Source organism: Typopeltis vanoorti, chromosome 24 (genome assembly GCF_054136105.1).
Source record: "Typopeltis vanoorti isolate ZY-2024b chromosome 24, IOZ_Tvanoo_1.0, whole genome shotgun sequence".
Classification (NCBI taxonomy): domain Eukaryota; kingdom Metazoa; phylum Arthropoda; class Arachnida; order Uropygi; family Thelyphonidae; genus Typopeltis; species Typopeltis vanoorti.
Genome location: NC_143572.1, coordinates 56,476,019 through 56,502,498, shown reverse-complemented (window position 1 = coordinate 56,502,498; position 26,480 = coordinate 56,476,019). Strand labels below are relative to the sequence as shown.

General features: G+C 36.7%; 1 protein-coding gene across 2 annotated transcripts in view; it reads left to right on the top strand.

Annotated features, from left to right (window-relative positions):
* LOC150093236 (activating molecule in BECN1-regulated autophagy protein 1-like) overlaps positions 1-26,480 on the top strand; it is a 327,434-nt gene that overhangs the window by 62,521 nt on the left and 238,433 nt on the right. The gene's annotated exons all lie outside the window — the stretch shown is intronic.

The window sequence follows — 26,480 nt, the reverse complement described above, 5'->3', positions numbered from 1 at the left end:
GTTCTCCATTCACAACACAGTTGACATTTTCAATGATTCTTCCTATTTTCATTGTCTTTGTCTTTTTATTGCTGACCTTCATACCATATCTATTACAACAGTTATTCAATTTAGTCAGAGAATCATGCAGACTTGTAGCAGATTTATTTAGAAGTATAACATCGTTCGCATAAAGCAAAGAGCTGACATCAACATCTCCAATTTTGATATCATGTTTAATACCACTTTCCTTCATAATGTGATCCATATAGATAATGAATAACACAGGGGATAATGTACATCCTTGTCTCACACCAGATTTAACATCAAACATCTTCCTGTACTTCCTTCAATTCTAACACTGACTTACAACTCAAATAAAGACTAAGTATTGCTTGATATAATGCCCCATTGACACCATGTAACTGTAGCGTATTGAATAGCCTCTCTCTTGGCACCTTGTCATATGCCTTTTCCAAATCGACAAAACTTAAATACAAATCTTTGTTATATTCCCATGATTTCTCCACTATTTGTAATAAAGTGATGATCTGATCCTGACAGCCTCTATTTGGCCTGAATCCAGCTTGTTCTTCACCAAGCTTTTCTTCCACAATTCTTCTCAACCGTTGGGAATTTGTCCCTCTGTCCAGGCATTCTGAACTATGCAGTGCAGCCATTGTAAGACTTTTATACCACCATACTTCAGCATCTCTGATCGAATATCATCTACTCCTGCTGCCTTTCCACATTTCAAGCCTTTGATGGATTTTCTACTTCAAGTATGGATATGTATTCCTGACTGCATGCCTGGTCAGTGTTTTTTACCACTGTGCTATCATCACTGCTTGTTTCATTTAGCAGTTTTTCAAAGTAATTACTCCATACTTCAAGGATATCTTTTTCTCCCGTTTTCATGTCACCTTTATCATCTCCAACTCCTTTTACAGCACTCTTTCCTCCATTCCTAAGCTTCTTCAACAACCTCCAGAATATTTTGCCACCTTCTTGATATTTATTTTCTAAATGGAAATCTCCTCCTACCATGCTGGAATCCAAGCACTGTATACCTCCTATAGTTTTTCGACAAAAATACATCAGAAAACTGCTAAATATCTTGGATACTAAAAAATGTCTCTAATCCTAATGGTATTGCTCCAGTTGTTCTCAAACAGTGTGCTTCAGAGCTAACATCATCCTGTCTCATCTCTGTAATTTATTATATCTAGTACTTATCACAATGCACGGAAGCAGCTTTATATCCATCCTATTCCAAAAGGCAATAGAAATCTGCCTTCAATCTTTCCTCTTGAAAATAATGGAGAGAGTCATCAATAACCAACCCCTCTATTACTTAGAGGCTCACCAGTTAATAAGTGATCACCAATACTGATTCCATCGTTCAAGATCCACAACTGACCTCGTAGCTTACATCACCTACCACTGGACACATGCTATGGAAAGGTTTGGAGAAACTTGTGCTATCATCCTTGACATTTCCAAAGCTTTTGAGTGTGTGTGTGTGTGGCATTGAGGCCTACTAAACAAATTGCCATCCTTTCATCTCCCTGCTACACTCTGTCATTGGGTATCCAACTTTCTCTCTGGTCATTCTCTGGGAGTCATGGAAGATGACTCCCTCTATTCAAGATTCACTACAAATTCTTGAGTGCCTGAACACTTTATCCTGTCACCTACTCTCTTTCTCCTGTATGTAAGTGACCTACCCACAATAACGACTAATTCTCTCCACAAATGAGTAGTCATTTGACAAGCCATACATTATTCTAACATCCCAGGTTACAAGATCATCTACAACCAGTGCCTTAGTCTACATACTATCCTTCAATGAGACAAGGAAAATCTTGTCATTTTCAGTGCCATCAAAACACAGTCTTGCCTTTTCTCTCACAAAAGAAATCTTAGATTACCTACCCTTCCCCTCAGTAATACACAAATCACCAGACAAGATCAGATTTCTCTCTGCTTGAACTAACACTTACCTCCAGTCTCTCCTGGCACAAACACATCACATCAGTAGCCTCCTCAGCATCTAAGAAACTTGGCATTCTCTATCATTCTAGAGCCTATTTTACACTCAACTAACTCTTAACTATATACAGATTCCAAATCCACAATTTTTGGAATACTGCTCACATGTTTGGGGTGGTGCACCTAAAACTTCACATAAAATCCTTGTTGCTATCCAGAGGTGTTTAATTAGGCTCATAGATGATCCTCCTCTCTCTCTCTCTTACAGATTCACTTCAACCTCTGTGTCAAAGGTGCAGTGTTTTGCCACTATCACTTGGAAGATTCAGTCCATGGACTGAATCTTCCAAGTTCAATTAAGAAGCACACCATCCTGGCCATGCTGCCAAGAGGAGCCCTTCCTTACTCAAGTACACCTGTTCATGATGGGAAGAACTTCCTGTCAATGTACTGGCCCTATTCATTCTTTCTCCTTTTTAAAATATGCACTTTTTCATATACTTTGCTCTAGTTTTCCTAAGTCTTTTTTACTTTCCTATCTTCATGACCACCATCACTGGGATCCAACATCCTGCCTATGTTGTGTTTGCCACATAATGCAATCTGCAGAAAAGGGATCCTGATAGTGTTACATTACATCAGCCTCTGCTTCAGCATGATCAGCAGTTCTGAATGGCTTGGCCAGGATTAATTGGCTGGTGGACTTTCCTGCAAGGCACAGTGTTGCAATAAGCCTACTACCTCATGTGCTGTGAGGAGGGTCCAATGCTTGTTGCAGCACTGGTATATCATTCAATGTAACCATATCATTCAACTTATGAGTGCATTTATTGCTTGTTGGATTGTGGGCATCCATGTGTGGCTGAGTGATGGATGAGGATTTCTAGTGCCAAACCAAAAAATCTCTGCATATGAATCCTTCCTTCTCAAATTTTCCATAGACCATTAATTTCCAAAAAATCTGTTAATTTTGTTAATTTATATTTGTGTCCTATCCTATCCTAATTTACGCTCATGCGTAGACCTACTCGCAGAGTAGGTCTATGCATGAGCGTAAATTAGGATAGGATAGGACACGTAGACCTTATTCCTGCAGGTTTCCTATGTCTGTAGAAGTGGGTGTTCAGGATTGGTTTGCCTGTTCTGGGGGACGTAATACCTGAGTTTCTGGGTGAAAAACCCCCCTATCTCCGTATGAGACCAGCTAATTCACCTTTAGTCGGAAGAGACCAGATAAAGGTTCCTCACATCACTGATGGGAATTGAACCCAGGTCTTTCCAACCAAAGGGCTTCGTCTATACTGACTGAGCTCCGGAATTCTTTATTTATTATTTATTATTATTGTTTTTTGTTTTTTTTTCATCAGCAGTCAAGCTAGGTCAAATTGATTAACAAGTATTTGGATTATCAAAATATTTAGATTTATTTTACTTTTGTGTAATGTCGTGTGGCTGTGTCCTGTGTATGTATGTTTTCCTGATAAATTCAAGATTTAAAGATTTTAATAAAACTGAAATGATTGTATCTTTTATCAATAATCCATTTCAAGAAAACTTGAACATTACAGAAATTTCAAATAAAATTAGTGGGCTGTTTGATATAAAACAAGCTGAAGTAGAACTTGAGATAATAAACATTTGGAATAGTTTACATTTAAAATCAATAAACAATGAAGTCATTTGGAAGTATGCACATGAAAAATTCTGTCGTGTTTCTGATCAGCATACTTGTCAGAATCCGCTTTTTCAAATATGACCGTCATAAAAAATCAATCAAGAAACCAAATTACAAATCATTTGGATGATTGTCTGCGATTGGCCACTTCTTGATATTAACTTGACTATGAAAATATTGCAAGGTCCAAACAATGCCAAATTTCACATTAACTTTTTTTTTTTTTAATCAACCAGCATTTCCTGTAACTTGTGACTTTGTAATCAATTACCAATCATTTACAACTCTCCATTCAAAAAACCTGCTTCTCATTCCCCTGCTCACACCCTTCCAGGGATAGCCTGTTGTTTTTTCTAACTTTGGTTTTCCAAAATAGAGAAATAAATATTTTATTCCAATATATATATATATATATATATTTTTTTTTTTTTTTTTTTTGTATTATAATATTTGTTGTATTAAAATAATTAAAAGTGATAAATAAATTTTTAAATACACAAAGTTTTTAGTTGTGTATTTTTTTTAGTTGTTTATTTGTGCATAATCAGATATCAGGTTGGGGGAACGTGATCTATATAAGAGAGTAGATCGCCAAATAACTTATATATAAGAGAGCAGATCGCCAAATAACTTTTTATAGAAGAGTAGCTCGTGTAGTAAAAAAGGTTAAACACCACTGCTCTATAGCATTGTTTCCCAAAGTGTGTTATGCATACCCCAGAGATATTTAGCAGAGAACTCTGAAAATTTTGAAAGTATTTCTATCTTAAACTATAACAGTTCTCAGCAACTGTTTCACAACCTATCCTTAAGTTTTTTACAAGCCTTCTCCTCTTCCATGTATGCTCCACATTCATTGCTTTGATGTTCTACACTTGTAATCAAAGGAGAACCATTAATTTTGATATTCAAATCTGCTAGATTTTCACCCACATTAGAATTTAGGGAAATAAGACTGTGGATGCAGCTGCTAAGTCAACTCACTTAGAGCAAAGTTAATAAATCAGTGACAGTCATCTTGTGCAGGAAGAAAATCCTAAGAGATTAAGCCTGAAATTAGCATTGGCAGTCCAGTTGATATAGTAACAGATGAGGAAGGAAGTTGTACCCACCAAGATCTGCATAGGTCAGTCATCTTGCACATTGTTATCTATTGATAGCTGATGACCCACCTATGTGTGAATAATGTAACATTCATCTTGCCATATCCCACGTTTTCATGGAGTGCCTGCTTCTCACTGTCACTCGAGAGGAATACAGTTTTTATATTAATATAAGTTAATGTGAATCAAACTGTAAATATTCCTTTTGGATTTAATTAAATGGTTTGTGAACAATACATTAGACTGATTCTGTCAATGCACTGTCCTGAAAATTTCAAACCTCCATAAGATAGATGTTTTTGTGATCGGTAATTAAGCCATGACTAATTTAACGTGAGGATTAGTATAAGGAAGGAATACAAACTATCTGCTTTGTGTTTAGTAAAATCTTATAATCTTGCACTCAATATTTAGTCTAACTGATGCAGTCATAAAACAAATAAATTTGCTAGACTATAGAGTGTGAGAACATAGGATCCAGTAGAAATAAATAAATGCCGTCAGTTGTTAGTTAAGGCAGTCGACCATTCACAATAAGTTCATGGAGTTTCAAGTGAAAGAACAACAAAGACAAAGAAGGGTTGAGAAATACATACATAACAGAATGTTTATAACACTGTAACCTTTGTAATGTCACAGTATGACCTTGCTGTCCTTGCACCAGTAAACCACAAACTAACCAACCAGCCAATCAAGAGAGAGTGTCACAGCAAGCTCACTAACAGAACAACTTTCCTGAATGTAACTGGTGCACTTTATGTTAATGATTTACAATTTTCTCTGTTTTCAGTAACATGAAGGATGTCGAAAGGCAACTATAACAAGCAATTGATCATCTGTTTTCTTGTGTACTAAGTAATATGTTCAATTTTTCAACAGAACCAAAGTGTCTCTGTAAACTTCTGCTTACAACATAATCTGCCTCTATACTCAAAGTTAAGGATTAGACATACTATTATCACAATAGCAACAGAATTCAAGTTGCTAGGACTCAGTTTTGATAGAAAAGAAAGAAAAATGTTACATTCCTTTTACATATTCATCAACTAAGAGGAAAAATGCATGAGATCATTGAACTTCTTTGGTACCCTGTTCTCTGCAGAGTAGGATGCAGATTAATGTCTCCTATGTCATCTTTACAGTTCACTAATTTGTCAAAATTGATTATGGATCAGTTTTCAGTTTCTGCAAGGGAGAGTATCCTTCGATGGTTGGATCTTATCCCCCAAGAAATATGAATAGCAACTGGTGCATTTTGCACATCTTCATTCAGAACCTTTATATTAAAGCAAATTAACCTGCTCTCTCTCACTTCTGTCATTTAACTGTGCCGTAAAAATGAAATATTTGCCTAACCACTCTGTTGATTAGCATTTTATTTTTGCCTTCTTGGATAATTCAGTATAATACACATCAGATTGACATTTGACCCTTTGTATGCATATCAGGATGTTTAAACTCTGTTATATGAAAAAAATAAAAATCTAACAAAAGAAACAAAAGTAAGAACATATAAATCAGTAGCCTGACCAATATTGATATATGCATGTGAAACAAGAATAGAAACATGAAAATTACAACAGAGAAATACAGCATACAAAATGAAAACATTAAGAAAAATAAGTTAAGGGGATAATAAATCCCTCATTATTTTAAAGCCGGATACGAAACTCTGAGATCAAAATCTAAGAGTTTCATGCCAAAGAACTATCAGCGAGTCCAAGTGTATGTAAACATCTGGGTGGTACAACACTAGGGCAACTCGGAGTAAGCTCCATCACTATACTTAATATTTTCTCATAATGTAAAACGCAGCTGCTAGGAGATGTATTACTGTTTTACATTATGAGGAGAGGTCACTACCCAGACTGGTTTCGACCTTTATTGGGGTCTCATCAGTGAGTAGGTAGACCTGGATAATACCAAGTTTTAAGTGAACCGAACTTACATATACCCCTAGTAATGAATTGTTACTAGTGTTGTACCACCCAGGTGTTGACTTACACTTGGACTTGCCGATAGTTCTTCGGCATGAAACTCTTAGATTTCGATCTCCGAATTTCGTATCCGGCTTTAAAATAATGAGGGATTTATTATCCCCTTAACTTAATTTACGCTGCAGGAAAAATAGCCTCTTGCCTCTTTATCATAGTAATAATAATATATGAGTACACCAGTCTGGCAATTCATTAGTAGGGATATATGTAAGTTCGGTTCACTTAAACCTTGGTATTATCCAGGTCTACCTACTCACTGATGAGACCCCAATAAAGGTTGAAATCGGTCTGGGTAGTGACCTCTCCTCATAATGTAAAACAGTAATACATCTCCTAGGAGCTGCGCTTTACATTATGAGAAAATATTAAGGATAGTGATGGATCTTGCTCCACCTTTGCTCCGAGTTACCCTAGTTGTACCACCCAGGTGTTTACTTACTTTTGGACTCGCCGATAGTTCTTCGGCATGAAACTCTTAGATTTCAATCTCCGAGTTTTGTATCCTGCTTTAAATTAATGAGGGATTTATTATCCCCTTAAATTAATTTATGCCGCCGGAAAAATAGCCTCTTGGCTCTTTATCGTATTAAGAAAAATAGTTAATAAAACAAAATTTGATAAAATGAAAACATTTTAAAGAATGTCAATTACAATCTATAAGCACATAGATAATAAAAGATCAGAATGGAATTAACATTCCGATCAATTAAAATTAACACGTTGACTGCCGTAATGTTAAAAAATTTTTTGATCCCCAGGCCAACTTCTTTTTGTTTTACAATTTGCTTAAAGTAACATAAAATAATCATATTTTATGATTTTTTATTTATTTCATGCAGCTAAATAGATTTTTTAAGTGCGAATCACGTGTGCACCGCGCGGCCTGAGAAGAATTTTTTTACTGCTGGGCCGAGCGGTGCACACGTGATTCGCACTTCACACAAGGTCAAACTTGGATATATATGACGCTTACGAACAGTTATATGTGTTGAGTGTTTTGTCCGGTGGAATAAATTTGTTATAGTGATAAATATTGTTATAAATTGCCCTAATATGGGAGACTACGAAAAAGAGCAACGTCATTTAGAAGCCTTGATAAATGAAGTTCTATCTGATGACGAACCATATGAATATTCTACGGAAAGTTACTACGGAAGTGATCTTAGTTCTGTGTCTTCAGATTCTGATTCTCTCATTGCTAGGAAGAGAATAAAAGTATCTACAACTGGTAATACCGAAGTTTTCGCTCCTAGTACATCTCAGTTTACTGCTGCTCATTCTGTAGACCAAACAATTGGTGATGTTATAAGAAATTCCTCAGATGAAATACTTGGAAATGTGAATTCAACCGACCTACAATGGAATGAAATTACAGGTGATAAACTAAAACATTTTCAGTTTGTGGATAATAATTTTGGAATAAAACAAAATGTTATTGAAGAAATGCATGATAAACAGCCTGTAGACTTCTTTTTTATGTTTGTTGATGAAGGACTGCTGCACCTAATGGTGCAAGAAACTAACAGATACGCTCTTCAAAAACTCAGTAAGAGAAGTTTACCAAAAGCAAGGATAAGAAAGTGGAAAAACACAAATCCCAATGAAATGAAGATATTTTTGGGTCTGCAAATTTGGTTCGGTTTAGTGCAGATGCCAAAATTAGAGTGTTATTGGTCGAATAACATCCTCTATTCTACAGAAATCAAACAAGTTATGTCAAGGAATCGGTTCGATCTTCTTCTCAGTAACTGGCACTTCACAGACAACGAGGGTGGAAATACTTCTGAAAGACTTTATAAAATTACACCTCTCATAAATCATATAAGAAAAAATTTCCAGAAAATAATGACGCCTTCGAGTAATATTTGCGTTGATGAAACTTTAGTTCCTTTCCGAGGTCGTATTGCCTTTCGACAGTACATCAAGAATAAACGACACAAATTTGGCATAAAACTATTCAAATTGTGTATTGAAGATGGATATACATATGATTTCAAGATATACTGCGGCGCAGAAAAGACCAATGCTACTAATAGTGTTCCAACTTCAATTGTTATGGGACTTTGTGAGAATCTTCTTGACCATGGACGCACAATATTTGTAGATAATTATTATACCAGTATTGAATTAGCGCACAAACTTTTGAATAGACAAACACACCTTGTAGGCACTTTGAGAAAAAATCGAAAGGGAATTCCACAGGATGTTACCCAGAAGAAATTGAAAAAGGGTGAAATAATTGGTAAAGAAAGTGACACAGGGGTGGTGGTAATAAAATGGTGCGATAAACGTGAAGTGCTTATGTTATCAACAAAACACACAAACAAAATGAAATCCCTTACAGCAAGAAATGGTAATGAAGTGCAAAAGCCGGAAGCTATTATGGACTATAACAAAAGCAAAAGTTTTATTGATCTATGTGATCAGATAAAAGCCTATGCTTCTTGTCTTCGAAGAAGTGTGAAATGGTATCGAAAACTCGCAGTTGAAATTCTTTTAGGTTCTGCTGTGGTGAACGCTTTTATAGTATATAAGCGAGTTACTGATAAAAACATTAGCATCACAGAATTTAGAGAAAAAATCGCAAAAGAGTTATTAGGAATTACACCAAAGGAAAATAATGTCGCTTCGACTTCAGACAAGGAAAAACATATTTTAGAAGAGGTTGGTACCAGTAATAGGAGAAGATGTACATCTTGCTACAAAAAGTTAACCGAAGAACATAATAGAAAATATGCAACATCTAAGGCGACACAAACACGGTGGAAATGTGTTCAGTGCAAAAAATTTTACTGTGTTCGTTGTTTTACTATTGTGCATAACTGTAGTTTGTAATTGTTAATAATAATTTCACCTAATTATTTTTTTCATATCAATTTGTCTATTATTTGACATTTTTTTGTTTATTAGTTTTTCAATTGTTTAGAAGAAAAATTTATGATTTGTAACATTTCTAATGACATATATTATAAATAAATATTTAGCACCATTGTTATTGTTTTATTCAACATTAGAAATTGGCCTAAATCAGGTAAAAATAAAACCCCTATAATAGGTCGTGTAGTTGAAATTCTACTGTGCTAACCATATAAACCTGTTTACCAGGCCCCACATTTCCATTACCTATAAGCATTTCATTTAGATACGAATCACGGGTGAACTACACGGCCTGAAAGAAAAATCTTTATGCGAATCAAATATGATTCACGCAACGCATTGAACAAATGTAGTGTGAATCGTATTTGATTCATACGGCGGTCAACGTGTTAATAGGATGGGCCCAAAAAGAATAGTTAAACCAACAAGAGACTGGAAATCAAATACAAAACAAGACTACTTGGTGGAGGGGGGGCGGGGGACGATAAACTTCCTGCATATTTTAGATACAACAAGCCGAAGCTTCAAGCAAGATGCATATGAAAGATAATTGTACAAGCTTTCACCATTAATGTGGACAATATTACATATATTGAACATGATTGTCTTCATGCATGGGGAGGTTTTTACCTCACCATGCTGTCTCTTTCTGTGCAGGCTAAGGAAGTCATTTACTTCGTTGTTTGCCTGCAGCTGTTCATGCACACAGAGAAGGGATGCTTTTGCTTGTCTATACTGATGATTCAAAATTGAATCATCTGTTCTGCTGCTTTTTTTTTTATTGATCACATTGGCTTTAGTTACATTCCCCTTGAATGCAGTAACTGTGCTGCTCAGCAGCATGCTGCACTGCTTGCCTTTCAATACATAAATGAAAACTGCTACCAAAAATATATGATTTATACAAACTCAGTGAGTTCTTTACAGGCCTATATTTTCATGTGTAGAATTTGCATCCAATGCTCTGCCATGTTTTCCTCAATTATTCTATGAAATGAAGGCACTTAATTTAGATGTTTATTTCTGAATTTCTGGTCATATTGGAATCAAGAGAAGCAAGACTGCAGATGCAGCTACTAGGTTACTCAATCTTTCTCTGTGCACTGTTTGTTAGTCCTCCACACAGACTATTAACAGGTAATAAAATCGAAATTTAACTCATTAGTGGTAGTCATCCTGGAAAGAAGCATTAACAAATAAATTGCATAAGATTAAGCTTAAATTAAGAATTGGCAATCTAATTGATATAGGAATGGAAGGGAGGAAGCTGTTCTGGTGTTAAGGCTTAAGTACTGGGAGGAACTTATGTTAAAGGCTTAATAGAATGAAACAGCACTGAGAAAGGATTACAATATTTAATTCTTCCAATGTTTCATCTTACTCAGTGAGACATGTAACATATACACAAAAGCAAGACAAAACCTAGTGAAACACCTGGATGGAAAACTCGAGTCCTAACTAGTTGGAGTACCCTCTGGGTGCCTTTCGGCAGCCTAGGATGTAAACTGGGATCTCGAAGTATTAGTGTTCCCCGCTAATACTTTGGGAAGTTTAATGCAACAATATTTATTCAAATTAGGCTGATTTCTGAGATCAGCTGCCAATTCCAAAAACAGAAGGCACCTCACCTACTTAGGACTCTAGTCTTTGTCCATGTGTTTTACTTAGTTTTGGTTGCCTGTGTGTGTTACAAATGTCATATGGTACCCTGTGATGATGTCTCAGTGACTGAGATTCAATATTGGAAGAATTAAATATTATTTTTAATCCTTTCTCAGTGCTGTTTCATTCCATTAAGCCTCTAACCCATTTAGGTTGCAGTCATGTTACACATTCGGATCTACCAAGGACAAGTGATCTGGCTATGTGAGTATTCCAACCTTCATCTTACTGTATGTCATCATCTAGTGGATTATCATCACTTTACTCAAGAAAGAGAGAGAGAGAAAGATGTCTTGCTCTGGAAGCTACATACAGTCTGGCAGATCTTATTTGACTTGGACAAACAGCACGATTTTTAAATTTTACAAAATTAATTTGTATAGTTGCACTTAATCTTAAACGTCTAATGAGTATGTGCTGTATTGTTCAAGTTTTAAATTTTTGCTTGTACATACAATGTTGTTTACTTATTTAGTTATTTATTTTTACTTTGTGTACTGTTATAACCTTTGCATGGTGCAATATGGCTTCAGTTGTTCTTGCACTAATAAATCCCAGATCAACCTACCAGTTTTCTCACAATATCTGTAGCTTCTTTGAAATACCCTTTATATGGCATTCGGTAGAGCTCTCATAGTACCCATATATAAAAAGGGAAATAAAACTGAATGTGAGAATTACAGAAGTATTTCTCTACTGAGTGTTCCTGGGAAGATATATGCAAGTATACTTGAGAAGTGGTTGAGAAGAATTGTGGAAGAAAAGCTTGGTGAAGAACAAGCTGGATTCAGGTCAAATAAAGGCTGTCAGGATCACAAGATGATTTTCACTTTACGACAGATAGTTGAGAAATCATGAGAATATAACAAAGATCGATCTGTATTTAAGTTTTGTAGATCTGTAAAAGGCATATTACAAGGTGCCTGTTCAAAACACTATAGTTATGGTGTCAATTGGGCATTATATCAAGCAGTATTTATTCCTTATTTGAGTTGCAAGTCAGCAGTTAGAATTGAAGGAAGTACAGAAAGGTGATTTAATGTTAAATCTGGTGTCAGACAAGGATGTACATTATCTATATGGATCACATTATGAAGTAAAGTGGTATTAAACCTGATATCAAAATTGGAGATGTTAATGTCAGCTCTTTGCTTTATGTGGATGATGTTATACTTCTAAATAAATCTGCTACAAGTCTGCAAGATTCCCTGACTTAAGTGAATAATTGTTGTAGATATCATATGAGGGTCAGCATTAAAAAGACAAAGGCAATGAAAATAGGCAGAAATATTGAAAATATCAACTGCATTGTGAATGGAGAACCTATACAACAAGTAAAATATTTCAGCTACTTAGGCACGATTTTTAGTGAAGATGATAAATTAAATATGGAAATAGACAACTGAATCAACAAATTATATATTTGGTTTAATCCTTTATCCAAGTGTAAGCAAACCAAGTTTGCACCTGAAGTATTTCCTGGGGCAACTCGAGCATTATACATGTCTGCAAGGAGATGTGCTTTGCATTATGGGAGATACTAAGGCAAATAATCAGAACTTACTTCACCTTTACCATGAGTTGCCCCAGTCCTGAAAATACTTCAGGCAAACTTGGTTTGCTTACACTTGGATAAAGGATTAAACCAAATATATAATTGATAACATAGCCAAGTGAAAAAAACTTCCATCCAGAATCAAAGCTGGTCTGGTAGGAAGTCAACTTAATAAATTTATATGGAATAAGAGAGAAATTAGCCAAAACACTAAATTAGCTATGTACAAGACAGTATTCAAGCCAATTTTAACTTATGAATCTGAGAGCTGGGTCAGAAGTAAAACACTTGACCAAAGACTAGAGACCACAGATATGAGGATCCTGAGAAAGATTAGGGGCATGAACAGATGGCATCAATGGCAATATCATATTAAAAACGAGGATATTAGGAAAGAACTTGACATTGTCAGCATCCAGGAATGTATTAGCAGAGCTAATCTCAGGTGGTATGGTTACTTAAACAGAATGGGAGAGGAAAGATTAGCAAAACAAGTGTTCTCTGCCAGGTTAGTAGGAAAAATACCCAGAGGGAGACCAAGATATAGGTGGATTGATACAGAAAAAAGAAGAAGAAGCCTTAGAAGATAGAAATATAAGATATGATAATGTTGGAGTCTTTCTTCTGACTCTGTGGAGATATCATATAATAATAATATCTTCAGTGTCATCATATGAAATGTTCTTCACTAATGTACTGTTTTATTATGTGATGATTGTTTAACCTGTGTCTTGTGTCCATCAAATCATTAATTTATTCTATTACATTAATATTCATTTTATCTTTCTGTTCTTACATTTTATAGTCACGTAACAGACTGATTTGGAGGAAAATTGTAGATACTAAGTTAGAAATGATGTACGTTTTTCATGTAGTACTATCATATCCTGTATACCCTTTGATGTTATACATCAGGAATTTGATGATGATGATGATGGTGGTATTCGGAATGATAATGCTGTCCAATTAAGAAAATATTTTGGTATTGTTCTCTGATGTATGTCGCTTGATATGATAGCATCAAACTTCCAGGATCAGAGTTTGAGGCTATTTTGTGTGCAGTGTGTTTTTAGGAAACTCCTGTAAAATTGGCATTTTTTTTTTTTTTTTTAATTTATTGAGTTTTGTTTTCTCAGTATTGTGTGGTGGCCACACTTTGTAGAGCCGACCTTGGCAATGTGCCAAGAATAGTCTATTCATGTTGAAGGGGAGAAAGAAATAAAGGATGTACAAATTGGTCACCAACACGTGAAATCACATGCTTTATACATAACTTTTCCAACTGTAGTATAAGCAAAATAGTTACCACTTTAAGAACTAGAATTTTCATAAAAGAAAAGCTAATTTTTCGACGTATAATAATAAACAATCATCCCACGAAATGCATTGATTACCCTAATATCGAAATGGATTCTCCTTCTTTTGACACGTGCAGAAGTGTTGAAGGGTCTCGCATCTGTGGGAGTACAGTAATATACTAAAAATACAATTGGTGTATTTTTAGTATATTGTTGTGTATAGTGGATTTATTATATTTAGTGCATTTAGTAATATAATTGTGGATATATTGATAAATTAAGTTGTTAAATGAAGCATCAGACACAGAAATCTTTGTACATCTGAGCAGAAGTGTTGTAGCAATGTTGTGGAAGATATAAATGAGGCTTAGCACTTGAAATTTCCCAATTAAAACAGATTATCAAACATTTGATGAGAGAATTAGAAAAAGTTGAGAAACAATTAAAGAAACTCAGACAGACAAAAAAAATTAGCTGAACAAGAAGTAGGAAAATGTTGAAGAAAGTAAGGCAGCAATTATTAATAGTTACTTAAAAAACACTAACAGTAAGGTAAGTCATTTATAACATAAGAAAAAAAAGAAGTAATATGGCATGATCACTGGATTGTGGGAGCCTCTGTAGCTCATTTGGAATAGATGAAGCCTTTTGGTTGGAAAGACCTGGGCTCGATTCCCATCCATGACATATGGAACCTTTATCTGGTTTTGACTAAAGGTGAGTTAGTTGGTCTCATACGGAAGTAGAGGATTTTTTTCACCTGGAAACTTGGGCCTTTCATCCCTCAGAACAGGCAAACCAGCCTGTGAACACATACCCACAGTTCTGCTGTCATAAAATACATATTTAATCCCTCACGATGCTCAACCAGTCCTAAGGGATGGTCAAGGAATGGGGGGATGCAACCCAATACAAATAAATAAAAACTGGATTGTGAATTTTGTACTTACTGAATGAGTCACTACTTAGAGCTTCCTGGGAGCAAAAATTAAAGATATAGCAAATGTAATCAGAAACAAAAATGTAGAGTAAAAGCGATGGTAGTGTATGTTGGAACTAATGGTTTAAGTAGTGATAAATGTAGTATGAGAAAGGATGTGAAAGATGAGAATGTGTAAGTTCATCCATGGTATGCAGATGTGACAGTTATATGAATGTAATTGAGCATGATTTGTTAGAAGCAGTGAGAGAGTAAAAATCTTTAGTTCATTACCTAGATACAAAAGAACTTAGTTAAGGAGGGCTATGATAGCAAATGATTCAATGCATAGGCTATATAGAAGAAATGGATGTGTGGAGCGAGTTTGATTGTGGAAAAGATTTGTATAAGAGGGATGACCAGCACTTGAATGGATTTGGCATCAGGAGCCTTGAGAAATTATGAATTATGTTCAGGCCTAATGCAGAGAGTCAGGGAAACTAGATCATTGTTGGAGGAATGGTGAGAATGTAAATAGAAGTAAGTTCATCCATGGTATGCAGATGTGACAGTGATATGAATGTAATTGAGCATGAGTATGAATCTGGTGAAGAGGTGAAAACCTTTTTGAGTGTGTTTGTGGACGTCTATACACAAATGCAAGAAGCATCACAAACAAGGGGATAGAGTTTGTGAATATATTTTGGTCTCAGCATGAGTGAAACCTATTTTTCACGGTATTAACAACACCACAAACACTTTTATCAACAAGGATCTTTTATTAACGCTAATATTTCACTGATTTTCAACTCGGCATCATCAGAGCACAACACACATGTAAACGCGACAGTGAGTGAGTGAAACAATATAATTGCAAAAGACAAAAGATCTAAAGTCCTATTTTTGGCGCCCTCTAATGAAAAAAAAAAAAAAAAAAAAGCAGCAGTTATCCAGGAGTTTTTCTTAGGATAACCGTCTCCCAAATTTTTGGCAAATTAATGCAACCATATTTGTTAAGGTTGGGAGAATTCTTCAAAGCCATTGCTGACTCAAAAAATAATCTTTCAGATCTATAACGACTCCTAAATAGCACATTCGTTTTCCTCCATCTAATCCTGTGTGAAGGAGTGTCCAAAGCGTGGTCTGCCAGTCCCGACTTGCCATAGTAATAGTAGCGAATGTATCTTTCATGTTCTTCCAGGCGGATGTTCACTGATCTTCCTGTTTGCCCATAATAGGCCAAGTCACAGTCACATGGAACTTCATACACTCCTGGGTGTGCTAAAGGGTGAAGTTTATCCTTTGGCGAGCAGATCAGAGTTGCCAGCTTGACATGAGGCTTGAAGGTGGTGCGAAGGCCATGTTTCAACAATACTTTGGCTATCTTTTCCGATGTACCTCTGATATAGGGAATAGAAATGGTCATGTTGTATTCTTGTGTATTGGGGGGGGGGGGCAGAGTAATGGGCCTATGTAGTATTTTTTCTATTTTGTAGGGGTTGTAGCAATTGGCTAAGAACGTATGGCGCAAGTACTGGAGTTCAATGGTCAGAGCTGTATCGTTAGAACATATAGCTCTGTGTGTAAGTGTTTTTAAAATGCCGTACTGTTGGACTGGATGATGATGTGATTGTTTATGTAGATATCTTCCTGTGTGTGTAGGCTTCCTGTAAATAGAAAAAGATAGTGATCCATCTGAAAGGCGGGTGACTAATGTGTCAAGAAATGGTAAACAGTTATTTGATTCTTTTTCTACTGTGAAGTGAATTTTGGGGGGTTGGCTGTTTAGGTAGGTGACAAAAGCATCCAAAGTGTCTTGTCCATGGGGCCAGATGGCAAACACATCATCTACATAGCACAACCACACTAGTGGCTTGTATGTAACTGTGGTAAGTACTTTGTTTTCAAAGTGTTCCATGTAAAAATTTGCTAACGGGGGGGAGAGGGGGGAACCCATAGCAGTACCATTAATCTGTTTGTAGAATTCCCCCCCCCCCATGTAAAGTAACCTGCATTCGTGGTAAATTGAAATAATTCAAAAATATCTGGGGGAAATTTAGACTTGATTAAATCAAGGGTGTTTATAAGTGGTACATTGGTAAATAGGGAGGTGACATCGAAACTAACCATTATGTCTGAATTTTTTAGGATTAGATTTTTAACCAGTGTTTTGAAATGGATTGAATTTTTTACAAAAGTAGAGGAGTTGCCAGTAAGAGGGGCAAGCGACTTAGCTAAATGCCGGGCCAGTTTATATGTGGGACTATCTATGCTATCAACTATGGGACGTAGGGGAACATTAGTTTTGTGGATTTTTGGTAATCCATAAATACGGGGTGTTTTAAATTATTGAATTATTTCAATTTACCATGAATGCAGGTTACTTTACATGGGGGGGAAATTCTACAAACAGATTAATGGTACTGCTATGGGTTCCCCCCTCTCCCCCCCGTTAGCAAATTTTTACATGGAACACTTTGAAAACAAAGTACTTACCACAGCTACATACAAGCCACTAGTGTGGTTGCGCTATGTAGATGATGTGTTTGCCATCTGGCCCCATGGACAAGACACTTTGGATGCTTTTGTCACCTACCTAAACAGCCAACACCCCAAAATTCACTTCACAGTAGAAAAAGAATCAAATAACTGTTTACCATCTCTTGACACATTAGTCACCCGCCTTTCAGATGGATCACTATCTTTTTCTATTTACAGGAAGCCTACACACACAGGAAGATACCTACATAAACAATCACATCATCATCCAGTCCAACAGTACGGCATTTTAAAAACACTTACACACAGAGCTATTTGTTCTAACGATACAGCTCTGACCACTGAACTCCAGTACCTGCGCCATACGTTCTTAGCCAATGGCTACAATCCCTACAAAATAGAAAAAATACTACATAGGCCCATTGCTTTGCCCCCCCCCCCCCTAATACACAAGAATACAACATGACCATTTCTATTCCCTATATCAGAGGTACATCGGAAAAGATAGCCAAAGTATTGTTGAAACATGGCCTTCGCACCACCTTCAAGCCTCATGTCAAGCTGGCAACTCTGATCTGCTCGCCAAAGGATAAACTTCACCCTTTAGCACACCCAGGAGTGTATGAAGTTCCATGTGACTGTGACTTGGCCTATTATGGGCAAACAGGAAGATCAGTGAACATCCGCCTGGAAGAACATGAAAGATACATTCACTACTATTACTATGGCAAGTCGGGACTGGCAGACCACGCTTTGGACACTCCTTCACACAGGATTAGATGGAGGAAAACGAATGTGCTATTTAGGAGTCGTTATAGATCTGAAAGATTATTTTTTGAGTCAGCAATGGCTTTGAAGAATTCTCCCAACCTTAACAAATATGGTTGCATTAATTTGCCAAAAATTTGGGAGACGGTTATCCTAAGAAAAACTCCTGGATAACTGCTGCTTTTTTTTTTTTTTTTTTTCGTTAGAGGGCACCAAAAATAGGACTTTAGATCTTTTGTCTTTTGCAATTATATTGTTTCACTCACTCACTGTCGCGTTTACATGTGTGTTGTGCTCTGATGATGCTGAGTTGAAAATCAGCGAAATATTAGCGTTAATAAAACAACCTTGTTGATAAAAGTGTTTGTGGTGTTGTTAATACCGTGAAAAATAAGTCATGAATAACCATCAACGCCTAAGCTTATCTGTTAGATGAGTGAAACCTGGCTATCAGAGTCTGATGTAGCAACTGGAATCGAATGTAAATAGTATAGTATTTTTAGGAAAGACAGAAGAGATAGAAGGCAAAAGGGGGAGACACAAATCATCTAATGATATTAGGTGATTTGTGTCCATTTAGGGTAGAAACTCATGAAGGCAATAATAATGTCCATGTAGCAGTGAGTTTGAGGCTAACAAGATGAAATATATGGTGGAATATTGATACCTGCTGGGGATGATGAAATGCATCACCAAATTATTCTGATGGGCACTACATTAATAATTATTGCTGACTTAAATTACCAGACATTGATTGGGTAGAAGAGAAATTTCATGATAAGAATGAAGGAGAATTTATTGAAAAAGTTGTTGCCAGACAACTTTTCCAATAGCTCAAGCAGATGGTCAAAGAGTGCTAGATTTGATCATAGCATCAGAAGATGTCTCAGTTAAGAATGTAAATGTTTTGCCACCCATTGGTGACAGTGATCTTGCTGTACTGTCCTTGGAAGTAGCTAACTATATGGATTTCCAGTTAGGACAGATTAAATGCTAAACTACAAAGCTTGGAATGATGACAAATTCAGGAAAATACTGTCTTTAGTCTAGTGATATCAGTTATGAATAGGAAGGATGTCATGCAAGGGAAGCTTCGAAAAGATGCTTAAATGAGGCAATATCTGAATGTGATCTGAACTCCCACCCTATATGTACTTCGAACTCTTCCTAGAGTTCGAAGTACATATAGGGTGGGAGTGAAATGGATGTACAAACTTATTAAGCAAGATGATGATGGTGATGATGTTGAAGGCATATGAGAGGAGTTATGAAATATATAACGTACAAGTCAAAAAAGTTACGAGTATCGTATGGTAAACTAAATCAGAATATGAAAAGAAGTTGGCTGTGCAGGCTAAAAGCAACCCAAAAGAATTTTATTACTATGCTGAATTTAGTGAATGCAGACTAAGATCTATCAACCAGGTGTATTTAACATGGTGCACAATACTACCACTATACTTGATGCAGAGATAGGGATGTATAAAACTGAGGTTTAACAGCTGCTGCATATCCTGGATATCAATTCAGCAATAAAGTTAAAGGAATTGTTCAGCCAAAATGGCCTGGTCCTTGACGTGTCTGCATAACTTGTGAAGATCCCATAGGAATGGAAACAATTTATGATAGTTCCCTTGTACAAGAGTGGTGCAAAAGTCAGTGTGTCTAACTACCAACCTATCAGTCTCTGATAATAATAATAATAATATTTTTTCTGTATTATTTCCTTAAAACTGCTGACTTACATAAGCATTTCCTCAAGTACGCTAAATTTCATAAACTACTTTATGTTTCGAGAATAAGTTTTCAGTAGTTGCAGAACTTATTGATATTTTTCATCTTGTCCTGTTTCCTTGAATCCTTGAAACTAAGGCTCTTCATCCTGAAGCCAGGCATTCTCATCAGATAAGATGTGCAATTAACAGATAATAATGCATTGCTCTGAAGTAGTGATGAAGATTTTAGAGAAATTGTTAAGAGAGCTCCAATACAGAAATGGGTTGACAGACAAGGTATACTTTGCAAAAAACAGCATAGATTTGCTAAAGGGAAGTCATGTTTTGGGACTAGACATTACTGCTTAGTTGGATAAAGGGAAGAGATATACTATGATACTTAAACTCTGCTAAGGCAAAGTTTTGCTAGGATCCCACATGAAAGGCTGCATAAACTGTTGAATATAGTATTGAAGTATAAAAACTGTTGACTTGGATAAGTGGGTGGTTGATAGACAGGTGTCATTAAGTGGTATATGGGGATTTAGAATTTATGGTGACCAGTGGTGTTCCCCAAGACTTCCTTGAATCATTGTTGTTCAGTCTATACATTAATGATATTAGGAAGGGCCTGACAGGAAATGTTCAGTTGTTTACTGATGATGCAAAGATAAGCAGTGCAGTCAGGAATGCTACTGATATTACATTACTTATAGAATGATTTGAATAACCTGGAACAGCAGGCAAATGATAATGGTTGTCAATTCAGTGTTAGTAAGTGTAAAGTTATGCATTTCTCATGATGAATATTTCCAATAGCATATTGATGAGGTTAGGGATTTAGAGTTATAATGGATGGGAAACTGAAGTTTAAAGGTAATATTGCAAAAATTGCAAATGCATCTCAGAGGATACTCGCAGTGTCGAAACAAACATTGGCTTGTAAGGCATTTTGCACCTCTTTATATGACCACATCTGAAGGTCTACGAAAGTACTCCAAAAACAAATTAAGCCACATATAGAACTGGCACTAGGAGAAGAACAAGCTGGTTTCAAACCAGGACGAAGCACAATTGATCAACTATTCCCCTTAAGACAGCCAATAGAAAAGACACTAGAGTACAACCAAAGTTGCTACATAAATTTCATAGACTTTCGTCAGGCATTTGATTCAATCTGTAGAAGAGAACTATGGAAGAATTTGGAATTCCCAACAAAACTATAAGAATAATAAAGAATCTGAAAGTGCAGTATGAATGGAGGATACCTTAACCAACTGGTTCCACACAGAGAGCAGAGTAAGACAGGGATGCAATCTGTCACCAGACCTGTTCAATCTTACACTGGAAGAAGCAACTAATAATGCCTTAAACAATGAAACTCCGGAATCAAAATATATGGGAAAAATGTGACAAATTTAAAATTTGCAGACGACATTGCATTACTTGCAAGCACAGAAGAAAATCTACAGCGAATTTCTGATAAAATAAAGGAGGAGTGTATAAAATTTGGATTAAACATAAATATAGACAAAACAAAAATTATGCAAATAGGAAAAAGAAGCACCAATCTGAAAATTGAAATTGATAGTAAGAATGTAGAACAGGTAGAAAACTTCACTTACTTTGGAGGAGTTATTGAGTACAATTGTGAAATTATAAAAGATATAAGCAGACGAATCAGTGAAGCATCCCAAACTTTTGGACGACTTAATAAAATATGGAAGTCAAGAGACATCAAACAAGTAATGAAACAATGGTCCTCCCATTACTCCTCTATGGAAGTGAATGCTGGAATCTCAAAAAGGCTGAAGAGAAAAAAATTATTAGTTACTGAAATGGGTTGGCTAAGAAGATTACTTGGAGTATCTCTGCGGGATCGACTAAGAAACAAAGACATAAGGAAACAACTAAAACAAGAAATAACAATAATAGACAAAATCCAAGAAAGAAGAGTGCGATGGTTTGACCATGGGAACAGAAAGACTACCATCTAAAGCCCTGAATTCAACGATGGAAGGTAAAAGACCCAAAGAATGGCCCAGAATTAGATGGATAGACAAAATAAAAGAGGACCTGAAAACCAAATCACAACAAGTGACACCAAACTGGACAGAATTGTTCGGACTCTCCCGGGACAGACAGAAGTGGAAAGAGTTCATTCAGCCTCATCATCATCATCCACATAGATGATGGAAGAGAGAAGGTCTTGATATGACCACATCTGCACTACAGTGCACACATTTGGTCTCCTGGGTTCGGAGACGATAAAGAAGCTGTGGAAAGGGTGTAAAGAAGAGTAACAAAGATGATCTCATGATTACAGAATCTAGATTGAAGACAGATTAAGATTATGTGGACTACAGACTGATTAAGTGAATGTATATGCCAGTAAATGTTGGCTTCTGATAAACTGAAAATTCAACATGACCTGTGTGTGAGATCATGAATTATTATACTATCCAAAAAGGGTAGTTAGTTAGTTATTGGATTCACATTCAGTAGTGAATTTGATACTGGCAGATTCACTCATTCTCTGTCATCATTCATCACAAAAAACGGGTATTATCAAGAGTCTTGTACACAGAGCTCACATGATCTGATCTTCTGATTCCCTTTTTGTTAGATGAACTGAATAAAAGTAAAAGCAATCTGATATGTAACGGATACAACAAAACTAACATTCAAAAAATTATTGAAGGTAATTATCATCCTTCTACCAAACTACAATGTAGTTAATGATCTATCTTCCTGACTGTGTTCACGTAATGTTGGATGGAATATATTTGTGTTTTTGAATAAATTTATATGTGTAAGCTATGAAATTTGCTTTAATATGTCTAGTGCATATGTTCCATCAAAGCTATTGATAATAATATTCTTTCTGCATTATTTCTTAGAACTGCTAACTTACATTATCCTTTCCACAAGTATGTCAAATTTTGTAAACTCCTTTACAAAATTTGACATACTTGTGTGTAAGTCCTGCAACTACTGAAAAATTTTGTAAAAATTTTTCAATAGTTGCAGGACTTACTGGTATTTTTCATCTTGTCCTGTTTCCTTGGATCCTTGAAAGTTAAGCTTTTCATCTTGCAGAACAGGTATTCTCACCAGATAACCTATGCAATTCACAGATAATACACTGGTCTTGTAGCATTATTGTTTCATATTTAATGTTGGATGGAATATATTTGTGTTTTTGAATAAATTCTTTATATGTGTAAGCTATGAAATTTGAGATAAGCATGAGTACAAATATCTACAATGAAAACAAAGAATACTTAGCTGAAAAATATTTTATTTTTCGAAGTCGTACCAGCCGGGTGCGAATATAAAGGACGTCAGCGAATCTATTCGACTGCAAAAACAGAGGGTGAAAGAGATGATAATCGTGGCAGGAATGAATGATTTGAAAGAGGACAAAATGGAAATGATAGAGGATGTGAGGGAGTTGTTTGAGGTAGCAAAAGAGAAGAGTGAGAGAGTTAGGATGGTGAGTATCTTACCGCGGTATGACAGCGAAGTGTTTAGAAGGAAGGCCATAATTGCCAATGACTTTATGCGTGGGTTATGCATGGAGAGTGGTGTGGAATTTGTGGATGTGTGGAATGAGTTCGATGGGCGAAAGGACTTATATAAGATGGATGGGTTACATTTGAATGGAGTTGGTGTACGGAGACTTGAAAGAGTGTTGATGAATGATGTGGAAGTGGATATACAGACTCAGGGAAACTAGATTTATTAAGAGGGGGGGAGTAGATATGCAGACTTTAGGGGGGCAGTTAAGTGTATGAATGAGTATATTATGCCTGAGCTAGTACGACGGACAACAAATCAGAATGGGATAGGACAAATGGGCTTCTGCGATTCATGTACACTAATGCCAGGAGTATTAGGAACAAGAAGGAAGAGTTTTTGGCCATGGTTGGCACTTCCAGGCCACAGGTTGTCGGTATTAGTGAAACATGGCTGACAGAGGATGATAAAGCTAGTGGGATTGAATGCGACGGGTATAGCGTGTTCAGGAGTGACAGGGAGAATAAAAAGGGGGGAGGAGTGTTATTAACAACTTCTATACTCCTTGGCTGAAGCTCATCAGCCAAGGAGTATAGAAGTTGAACTGCAGGATGGGGAAAAAAGCACATTTGAGGCTGTTTGGTGTGAGATAGAATCTAGCAGAACAAAATATACAATTGGGTGCTGCTATAGACCGGGTGATGGAGTGGATGGTGGGGATAGTATGCATAAGCAAATAGAAGAAATGAGTGGAAGGAGGGTAATTATTATAGGTGATTTCAATTATGGTAACATTGACTGGAAAGAGGAGAGGGCACATGGGAGGAAGGAATTGGATTTTATGCGGTTATTAAGGGACAACTATCTACGGCAACATGTATTGGAAAATACCAGGGGGCAGAGAGTGCTGGACCTAGTAATTACAACTAAGAATGTAGCTGTAACGAACATGACCATGTCGCCACAAATTGGTGAGAGTGACCATAAGGTCATGGGAGGTGGGAGGTGGCTAAAGGAGTCGAATTTACAATTAAGACAGGGTACATGTGGAATTACCGGGCTGGTAAGTATGACAAGCTTAGGTGTGTGCTTGGCTCATTGCCATGGCATGTAAAACTGCAAGGGCTGGATGTTGATAGTGCATGGGAGGTGGTTAAGAACTGTTTGCAGGAGGCAATGGTTGACTGTATACCAAGAGTCCGAATAATAAATCAAGTAGGGGTTAAATGGATGAATAACACTATTAAGCTTGAGCTGCAAAAAAAGAAACAATTGTGGGGGGAATTTAAGGAGAAGGGTGACCATCAGGCGCAGGAACAGTATAAAGCTCAGGCCAGGATGGTAACAAGGGTGGTAAGAAAAGCAAAAGCAGATTACGAAAGGAAATTGGCCACGCAGGCTAAAGAGAATCCCCAACAGTTTTTTCAATATGTTGCAAGTAAAAGGAAAAATGCTCATGGTAGAATGATCTTAAAAAATGCTGAGGGTAGGGAGGTAACCGAATCAGTCGATATTGTGGAATTACTGAGCGAGCACTTCGCAAGGTGTATCATCCAGGGTGACTTTGCAGGAATGGAAGAACCAACAGCTTATACTGGAATTGTGATGAATGAAATAGAGGTAACTAGTCTATTACAGAACCTCAATGTCAATACATCTGTGGGATTGGATGGTATACTTGTGTCGTACGTGAAGCGGCCAAAGAATTGTCAGTGCCCTTGACCATTTTGTTTAATTTGAGCCTCAGGACTGGGTCAGTCCCAAGGGGGTGGAAAGAGGGGAAAATAGTTCCACTGCACAAAGGTGGTTTCCATGGCTGCTGTTGAAAATTACCGGCCAATCAGCATAACAGGAATCATTATCAAGGTTTTAGAGAAAATAGTCAAGAGGAAAATACAAGATTGGATAGAAGAAAATGGGATACTGTATCGGGGACAACATGGTTTTGTGAAGGGTAGGTCATGCCTCAGTAACTTGCTCACGTATTATAACACAGTGATGACTGAACTGGATAAGGGTAATGGGTTTACAGTGATTCTACTGGACCTTGCTAAGGCCTTTGACAGGATACCACATGGAATTCTAATCAGTAAATTGCAGCATATGGGAATGGACATAGGGTTGGTGAGATGGATAGGAGGGTGGTTGACGGAGAGATATCAGAGAGTGGTTTACTCAGGAGTAGAGTCCACAAGACGGCCTGTGACTAGTGGTGTGCCACAAGGATCTGTTCTTGGACCACTGCTGTTTAATTTGTTCATAAATGATATAGGAAAGGATCTGAGAGGAACAGTTCATTTGTTTGCGGATGATGCGAAGTTGGGTAGGGCAATAGTGAATGCAGATGACGTCAAAATTTTGCAGGATGATTTGGATAGATTGGAGGTCTGGGCTAAGGAGAATGGATGTCAATTTAATGTGGCAAAATGTAAGGTTATGCATTTTGGGGTAGAAAGATTTGCAGCAGTGTACTGCATTGGTGAAACCGTGCTCCAGGAAATTGATGAGGCACGAGATTTAGGAGTGTTGGCGGATAAGGAATTGAAATTTAGGGGACACATTGCAAAAGTGGCCAAATCAGCTCATCAAATCACTTGGTTGCTGAAGAATACATTGACAAGCAGAGACAAGCAGGTTATTGTTCCTCTGTATCGAGCCTTGATAAGACCCCATCTCGACTACTGTGCTCAGATTTGGTCACCTAGGTTTCTTCTTGATGGGGAGGAGGTGGAGAGGATCCAGAGGTGAGTGACCAAGATGATAGCAGGTCTGTGGAATGAACCGTATGAGAACAGGTTGAGGATTTGGGGGTTGCAAAAATTGGTTGATAGGCGGAGGAGGGGAGATATGATTGAGACATTCAAATTACTGAAGGGTTTCTATAAAATTAATTCAGAAGATATTTTTGAGAACAGGGCTGGT